The sequence below is a fragment of the Rana temporaria genome, chromosome 11 (genome assembly GCF_905171775.1).
Source record: "Rana temporaria chromosome 11, aRanTem1.1, whole genome shotgun sequence".
NCBI lineage: Eukaryota > Metazoa > Chordata > Amphibia > Anura > Ranidae > Rana > Rana temporaria.
The window spans coordinates 121,900,420-121,909,776 of record NC_053499.1 but is presented as its reverse complement, the minus strand read 5'-3'; positions in this window follow the sequence as shown (position 1 = coordinate 121,909,776).

Here is a 9,357-nt window from a genome sequence, read left to right as displayed (position 1 = left end):
GCCCATCCAGGCCGCTTGCCGAGAGAGCCTTTCCTCGGGACGTCTACTATAACCCCCCAGTTTCCAGGCCACGTCCACAAAATCGGGGTGGCTCCTGGTCCCGGGACAGAACAGCAGCTCCTATTTACCCCCTCCCCGGGCAACACCTCCTATTCTTCCTCTAGGTGTTGGCCTTATTACCCATTCATGTTACAAAGGGAGAGGATAAAGCGGAAGATTAGACAGTGGGGGGCAGTCCTCCCAGATACCTGATGACCAGCCATCCCTGTCCCCCACCCTCCCCCTCCCCCCCCGCCTCCCCCTATCCCAATACTCTAGAGATATCTCTCTTTGGTCCCCCTAGGCCTAAATAGTCTATGCCCTATTCCATTCCTGTTCCCTCCATCTTCTCCAAGCTGGAGGCCTCTTTTCCCAATTGTCTATTTGCATTGGCTGAATATTCAGCTTTTTGCAAAATTCTTTAACATCTTCAGGAAAACGGATAACTGCTGAAATCCCCATGTTCTTAACCGACAGGCAGGCTGGGAATCCCCATCTATACGGTATGTCCTTTGATTGTAGATAACTGGTTAGTGGCTTCAGCGCCCTCTTTCGTGCTAATGTCTCTGCTGAGAGATCTGAAAACAAGAGTAGCTTGATCCCTTTGTATTCCATAATAGCCGAGTTTCTAGTAGTTTGAGATACCAGTTCTTTTTGATTATATTCTAAGAATCTGACTATAATGTCCCTTGGTAGGTCTCTTTGTGTGTTATAAAATTTTTGTATTCTATGGATCCGTTCGAAATGCATAGGGGCTGTCGCCTCCCTTTTTAGAGCTGTGTTGAATATCCCTCTGAGCACCTCCCCCAGTTCTGTGTCTTTAACTTCTTCTGGGAGGCCTTTTATGCGTAGGTTTTTTCGTCTACTGCGATTTTCTTGATCCTCCAATTTATAGCGAGCATTTCTTATTTCTATCCAGTCCATGTCAGCTCTGTCCCTTAATTCCGTTATTGCATTTCTATGTTCCTCTAATTGTTCCTCTATCCCTTCAACTCTTTGTAGCACACTCTGGATGTCTCTTCTCGTTGCACCCATTTCCCCCTTGATGGTTCTTTCTAGGCGTAATATCATTTCTGACATGTCCATCATATCCTGCCTAGTTGGTGGAGCTTGGGCATCTCCAAGGGAGGTATCGGGGAACATGCTAGATTGTATTTGTTGACTTTCTGGGGTTTTTAATACTTTACTTTGGCCTTTTACTGCAGGGGATTGATCCTTGTTTTTCTCCTTCTCTTTCCCTGGAGTCCCCCCCTCGGTTTGTCCTTTATTTTTAACAGGAGTCCCGGGTATGCCATTGTCACCATCTCCTTTGGGGCTAACCGGTGCCCGATCTAGTCCTTCAGACACCAGGTATGACCTCATTGTACTGCGGCCGGATCCACCTCCCTGCGTGTTTTTTGGGGCCTTGCGTACCATCTTGCCCTTTTACTCCTTTTAATGGAATATCCACCCCGCACAGTCCTATGTCCCTTTTACTTGGGGCTTCACCCCCACACCCTGGCACTTCTGTACACTTAAGAACTCTGTCTGTGAGTGCAATTCTGTGTGTCTATATCCATCATATTTCTTTTATCGGGGTATAATTTCCACTCAAAAGGGAAGAAAAAAAATAAAGTTGCTAGTAGTCAGGCAGCCAACTTATTACAGTAGGGATTATAACAGTCCTGTGGCCCCTTCAACTCAGGCAATCAAGATCTCCTCTCCTTTTTTTTTTTCTTTTCCTTCAACACTTTTGTATGCGTCTGGGAGCACTTAAATGTGTATTTGTGTAAGATTATAGCCAGACTATAACCATCAGACCCCCTTTAGCAAGATAGCACACTAGGAGCAAGATATCAGTTCAAATCCTTTTAAGTCAACTTAGGAATGTAACAAGTCATGGAGCTATCTTGTTTACTTTACCGACTCTGCATTCTCAGCTTCGCGGCTTCGGGGCCTCTCACTCACCTCCCCTCTTATTCCTAGGCAGACCACACGCAGGCAATGGGGGGGAAGACTTCATCCGTTTTTTATGGAGACATACGGGGCAGACGTGGAGCGGGGACAGTCCGTACGGCCGTCTATCGAGCTCCTATAGCCCCGACTTCCCTTCTGACCCGTTCACAGCATGGCACGGATCGGCATCCGCGTTGGCGTCTGGAGCGGCGTCTGGAGCGGCACACAGCGAGTCCTCGTTCGGTGCTCACGCTCCCTCTGCTACCCCCTCCTCCTTCTCACGCGTCACTCCGCCTGGTATCCAATCACCGGTGGCTCACTGGAGGCTCCATAGACCACGGCCAGCTTCCGATACTCCGTACGGAGAGCACCCAGGATATCCCTCAGCCGGTTTCACCGCACACAGGCACCCACGCCACCCGCCTGACCAGGTAATCCCGATGGGACAGTTTGGATGGGATTAGCCGTAATTCGAGGCAATTTTAGCTTCAGAGTCCTCCTTGTCTTAATCGCCTGGGGAGAGGCATGGAGCTGCTGCTAGCGCCCTGAGTCCTTACGGCGCCATGATGTTACTCCGCCAGCATATCCATTTATATCTGCTTGGCTTGAACCCCAACCATGGTGCTACCTGCCTGGAGTTTTGGAGTACTTTTTGCGATTCGGGACTGCGTCGCTTTAACAGACAATTGCGCGGTCGTGCGACGTGGCTCCCAAACAAAATTGGCGTCCTTTTTTTCCCACAAATAGAGCTTTCTTTTGGTGGTATTTGATCACCTCTGCGGTTTTTAGTTTTTGCGCTATAAACAAAAATAGAGCGACAATTTTGAAAAAAATGAATATTTTTTACATTTTGCTATAATAAATATCCCCCAAAAATATATAAAAAAAATTTTTTTCCTCAGTTTAGGCCGATACATTTTCTTCTACATATTTTTCGTAAAAAAAATCGCAATAAGCGTTTATTGATTGGTTTGCGCAAAAGTTATAGCGTTTACAAAATAGGGGGTATTTTTATGTCATTTTTATTATATTTTTTTTACTAGTAATGGCGGCGATCAGCGATTTTTTTTTCGGTACTGCGACATTATGGCGGACACTTTGGACACATTTTTGGGACCATTGGCATTTTTATAGCGATCAGTGCTATAAAAATGCATTGGATTACTATAAAAATGCCACTGGCAGTGAAGGGGTTAACACTAGAGGGCGGGGAAGGGGTTAAGTATGCCTGGGTGTGTTCTTACTGTGGGGGGGGGGGGGGGTGGCCTCACTAGGGGAAACACTGATCCTCGGTTCATACATTGTATGAACCGAAGATCAGCATTTCCCCTGCTGACAGGACCGGGAGCTGTGTGTTTACACACACAGCTCCCGGTCCCCGCTCTGTACCGAGCCATCGCGTGTGCCCGGCGGCGATCGCGCCCGCCGGGCACACGCCCCTAGTGGCGGCTGGGAGAGAGGACGTCATACTACGTGCTCTCGCCCAGCCGAGCCAACTTGCCGACGTATAGCGGCGGTGGCCGGTCGGCAAGTGGTTAAACTTATTTATATATATAGAGGTTGATTTACTAAAGGCAATAAGACTCTCTGCAAATGCAGTTTCTCCAGAGTTTAGTAAATGAGGTAAAGCTTCACTTTGCAAAGAAGTCAGCAGAGTTTCTGCTCATTTACTTTGCTCTAGACTGCACTTTCCAAAGTGCACAGTATATTTGCCTTTAGAAAATCATGCTCCTAGTGTCTTCCCAACCATTTTTCTTTTCAAGCTGATGTTTTGACAAATGAAGACTGTCACAACCTAGTTTGTAGATCAGCAAATGTTGTGTAGAGATGTCCATATATGACTGGATTGACAGATAGACACAAATGATTATTTTTCCGAGTGTCTATGTACTACTACTACATGTGTAAATATGAGTGTATATCTATATCAGAACCATATTCCCTGTCCCCAGACACACTCTGAGGATAATATAGTTATTGATCGCCATTGATTGCTATCACTTATCTGTAAATGCTGACGGAGCAGGGAAGGGGTTTAACCCTCCATTTTCCAGTAAACAGCTGAAGAGGGCAGTATGGGTAGCTCTCCCTCACTGGGCACTGTGACTGTAATATGGGCAGGGAGCAGATTTTGGGTTTTCACATATAAGGTATTAGGTAGCACATATTCTCAGTGAAGCAGCAAAGCCCTACCGTGTATGGTAGTGATACCCAGACATTATAACTTCAAGATTGTGATAGGTAAACTCCTGACACAGCATGGAAGGGGTTAATGGGTTAATGTGCTTTGTACATCTCTGACAGGAATGGCATTGAGTGAAGGTTTGTATATACTAGATGGATCTTTCAAAGTAAAAGGTAATATTCTGCATGTAGGCAGGAAATGGGTTAAGGCTGGTCTCAGCAATCTGATATTATATATTTTGCTTTGTGTCAACCTGTCTGCAGAATCTATGACAGACTGAGAACACAGAGCACCGCAGGGTGCTGTACCTGAAGAGCAGAGAGTTCTGCGCCCAAGAAGCAGAGAGTGCTGTGCCCGGGGAGCAGAGAGTGCTGTGCCCGGGGAGCAGAGAGTTCTGTGTCCAAGGAGCAGAGAGTGCTGTGTCCAAGAAGCAGAGAGTGCTGTGCCCGGGGAGCAGAGAGTGCTGTGCCCAGAAAGCAGAGAGTTCTGTGTCCAAGGAGCAGAGAGTGCTGTGTCCAAGGAGCAGAGAGTGCTGTGTCCGGGGAGAAGAGAGTGCTGTGCCCAGGAAGCAGAGAGTGCTGTGCCCAAGAAACAGAGTACTGTGCCTGAGGAGCAGAGAGTGCTGTGCCCAAGAAACAGAGAGTGCTGTGCCTGAGAAGCAGAGAGTGCTGTGCCAAATAAACAGAGAGTACTGTGCCTCAGGAGCAGAGAGTGCTGTGCCCAAAAAACAGAGAGTGCTGTGCCCGAGGAGCAGAGAGTGCTGTGCCTAAGAAGCAGAGAGTGCTGTGCCAAAGAAGCAGGGAGTGCTGTGCCCAAAAAGCAGAGAGTGTTGTGCCCAAGAAACAGAGTGTTGTGCCCAAGAAGCAGAGAACATTGTGCCCAAGAAGCAGAGAAAATTGTGCCCAAGAAGCAGAGAGTGTTGTGTCCAAGAAGCAGAGAACATTGTGCCCGAGAAGCAGAGAGTGCTTTGCCCAAGAAGCAGAGAACATTGTGCCCAGGAAACAGAGAACATTGTGCCCAAGAAGCAGAGAGTGTTGTGCCCAAGAAGAAGAGATTGCTGTACCCGAAACGCAGAGAGTGCTGTACCTAAGAAGCTAAGATTGAAGCTTAACAGAACCAGTGAGAATGAGGCATATTCTGTTTCACTCCTGTCACCCTCCTCCCTTTATAACCTCTTCCCTCTCTAATTGATTAACTTTCCTGCTGACCGCATTTCACACCTTTTTCTAATCAATACTTCCCCCCCCCCCCCTTTCCCTTTCTTCATCAGTTGCAGTCACTCACTCATTTGGAGGCTATTCATCTATTTTCTTATTGGTCTTGTTTTTTCAGTCATTTTCCTATCATATGCACGTCCGTAATAGTTATGCTTAATGATATTTATCATTCTGACTGATGATAGCACATTTAGGCAAGCAGAGGAGAATGGGGGTTGATTTACTAAAGGCAAATCCACTTTGCACTACAAGGGCAAACTACAAGTGTAAAGTACACTTGAAATTGCACTGAAAGTGCACTTGGAAGTGCAGTCGCTGTAAATCTGAGGAGTAGATCTGAAATGAGGGGAAGCTCTGCTGATTTTATCATCCAATCATGTGCAAGCTAAAATGCTGTTTTTTGTTTTCCTAGCATGTCCCCCTCAGATCTACAGGGACTGCACCTCCAAGTGCACTTTCAGTGCAATTTGAAGTTCACTTTGCACTTGTAGTGGATTTGTTTTTCGTAAATAACCCCCATGTCCAGTAGTAACTTATTTTGGTTAACTTTGAAAGCATCAAAGGGGGTTATTTACGAAAGGCAAATCCACATGGCACTACAAATGCACTTTCTAGTGCAGTCGCTGTAAATCTGAGGGGTAGATCTGAAACGAATTCTGCTGACTTTATCATCCAATCATGTGCAAGCTAAAATGCTGTTTTTTATTTTCCTTGCATGTCCCCCTCGGATCTTCAGCGACTGCATTTGTAGTGCAAAGTGGATTTTCCTTTAGTAAATCGCCCCCAAAGAGTGCATTGACTCATTTTATAATTCTAAACATATTCACATGGCATTTACCATTATATCTGCCATTTTGTTAGTTGCTAAATTATTTGTAAAGACATTTTAGGTATTGTAGGCTCAGATCATCCCACCTTTCTTCAAGGAAGGGTGGCCACGGTGCATTGAATAAAAAAAGTTATTATTTGTGGCTTAAACGCTCCTTTTCAACGGTCAACATAGGCCACCCAGCACCACATTAAAGATTTCAGTATGCATGTGTAGCGCTACCCCATAAGGAGCCGCTGATTGATTTGGGATTGGTGTATTAAGTTACCTCTATGTGATGTCTAGGGGTGAAGGTAGGGGGTAGAACAGTAATTGAATGTCCAGTCTGCAGATGAAGTTTTCTGAATGCTTTATTTCTTGGTCCAACACGACCAACACATCAACTCGAGGTAGACAGGATAGGTTGATGAAATAAAGAACTCTGCAGTATCAGGCTCTGGATAGAGAAAAGCAATCCTGCTATTCTGTAGTTATATCAATGCGTCGCCACTCCAGCCAGAGTGGGTGAAGTGCCTCCAGACAGGCCCCTGCCACAGGCCTGGCAGCCGGAGTGCCTCTTAAGGTTGCTGGGAGGAGCAAGTCTCTGCCACAGACTTGGCTCTGATTGAATGTTGAGACCTCTGCCACAGGCCTAGTGCAAGTTTTAAATTGAACGGCAGAGCGAATCCTCCCAGTAATTAGCGTTAGGGTCAACGGTTGACAGTGCAAGCGTACCTGTCAATGTTCCGGTCACCAGATCCCCGATGGTTCGTTCAAGCCCTTTTGGATCACCTGCCTCCGGGTTCTCCTCAAGCCGATCCCCCACCGAACGGCATACAGCCTGGGATCTCCTTAGTAGAAGTGGGGACCCAGTAAGTCACTGGGGCCCCTTGGCAGCATCAGTCGCTCCAGGCCAGGAGGGCCCAGAGTCTGGAACTCCACGTAGCGTGCGACCCCAGGCCAGGTGGGCCATAGTGGTGGGGCCTGCGATGTGCGCACACCCTAAAGGTGGGTGCCGCAGCTGGAACCAGGAACCCGCGAAGAACGCAGAACGGCCTCCGCCACAGAAATACCCCTCCCCAGCATGCACAGCGAGGCCCAACTCCTCTCATTGGCTGCTGGGAAGAAGCGACTCCGCCTGGATCCCTCTGGCGCCATCTGCCGTCCAGAGATGAAACCGTATCTCTGGACGCACAGACTGACCCACAGGACAATCCAGAATTTGGCGACAGACAAATTTACCAAAATCAAGAATGAGAGCAACATAACTCTCTCATTCTCCCACTAAATTTAACATAGCATCCTTTCTGAAGGTAAAGGGGCGCTACACATGGATATGTCCAAATTTGCAAGATCAACTGCTGAGCCAAACTGCTAGTTTATTGAGAGTCATCATTATCCTTATCATCATCCTCTTCCTCTATACTGATTATCCATTCTTAACATAAGAGTTTAGAAAGCACAGACATAAAGCCATATGTGCTCTGTGCACCAGCAATTGAGGTCTAAAAAAATCTGATCAGTTGGGTATTTGTCCAGTATATGGGTGGTAAGTTTTTTAGTGTGGATATGAGGATTGTGTTTTCACTAAATGTTTGTCCATAATAATCAGTGTTCTAGTCAGTGTATCTCTGCAGTCAGGGCCGTCTTTAAGGCAGGGCAAAAGGGGGCAGCTGTCCTGGGCTGTCCTTTTTATGGGGCCCAAAGCAGCTGCCTCATACTTGCCAACTATCCCAGTTTAAATTCCCTTGTCCCTTGGGGTTTTAGTCATGTGCTGTGTCCTGATATCTCAGTGTGAAGTGCTGCTACTAATGCTGTCCAGCTCTGCTCTATTGTTGTGTACAGATGACTCACCTGCAGACCCTGTGTTTACATGTAAATAATCATCATTCATATGTAAATAGCGGCGACATTCATTTGTAAATAGTGGTGGCCTGCGACATTGATATGTAAATAAAGGCGGCATTCATATGTATATCATGCCCCTCTGCAGTGAGGAGATGATGTGCTGTAACCTCTAGCAACCAATCAGTGAGCAGTATTACTGTACAGTAAGCTCTAGCAATCAATAAGCAGAAATCATGTGCTGTAACCTCTAGCAACTAATCAGTGAGCCGTAATGTGTGCTGTAACCTCTAGCAACCAGTCAGTAGGTGGTAATGATATGCTGTAACCTCTGGCAACCGATCAATCCTGATCTGATACAATAAACTGATTTTAAGTCTAACTGATATTTATTGTATGTCTCAGAGCAGGTGGAGAGCACAATTGCATGGGGGGGCCCAAAGAATTTTTTTGCCCAGGGTCCAATCAATATTAGAGGCGGCCCTGTCTGCAGTACAGATAGAAAATAGAAAATGTGGTGACAGATAATCCAACACATGTGTGATAACGTGTGTCCCAAAACAGTGTTCAGACATGACTGTTTGTGGCTGATTGACAAACTATTATCCGTTGTTTGGCTTCTTTTGTCCTGTGAAAGGGTTAAGTGGTAAGGTTAAGTGGCGAGTACTCCTGATACTGCTCTTTATTGATTGTCATCATCATCATTTATGAGAGTCTTGAGAAAATGTAGAGCGTTAACCCCCTGGCTGCCAACAAGAAGCAAGTGTAGTGGGAGGGGTGAAATGACACTGCAGGTCTCCATCATCAGGGATATTTGCGCCCCTGCATTTCACTAAGGTGGGTGGGGTTGCTATGCAGTGTTGTATGGCTTCAGCAGGCAGGAGGGTGATGCTATGCAATGCAAAAGCATTCGATGATTTTATATGGCTTCTAGAAGAAAGAGTTAAGAGATGACTTCTAGACAGGGGCTAAGTTGTGTCCAGCAGGTCTTGGCGGAGTAGTATTAATTGATGCATTTGTCATCCATTTGGACTCTTATATTGATACTGAAGATGAGCCAGCCTAGTTCAAGAGCACTGCGTTGTCTCGCAAGGCGCAGAAGAAAAAGATTTACTTCAGCTTGCTCAGACAGTGAGATGCTATCACACTTTGTAGTATAATGGTATCAAGGTAACTAGACTGTGCATTGAATGAGTGGTGTTATGCATAGCAGTGTAGGGGCTGTCCTATACTCTACAGTACACTTGCAGAATAAGCAGAAGTGAGGAGCTGTGCATCCGCACAACTGCTGGTAAGTGGAGCAGGTCTCTTGACTACTGGCAAAACAG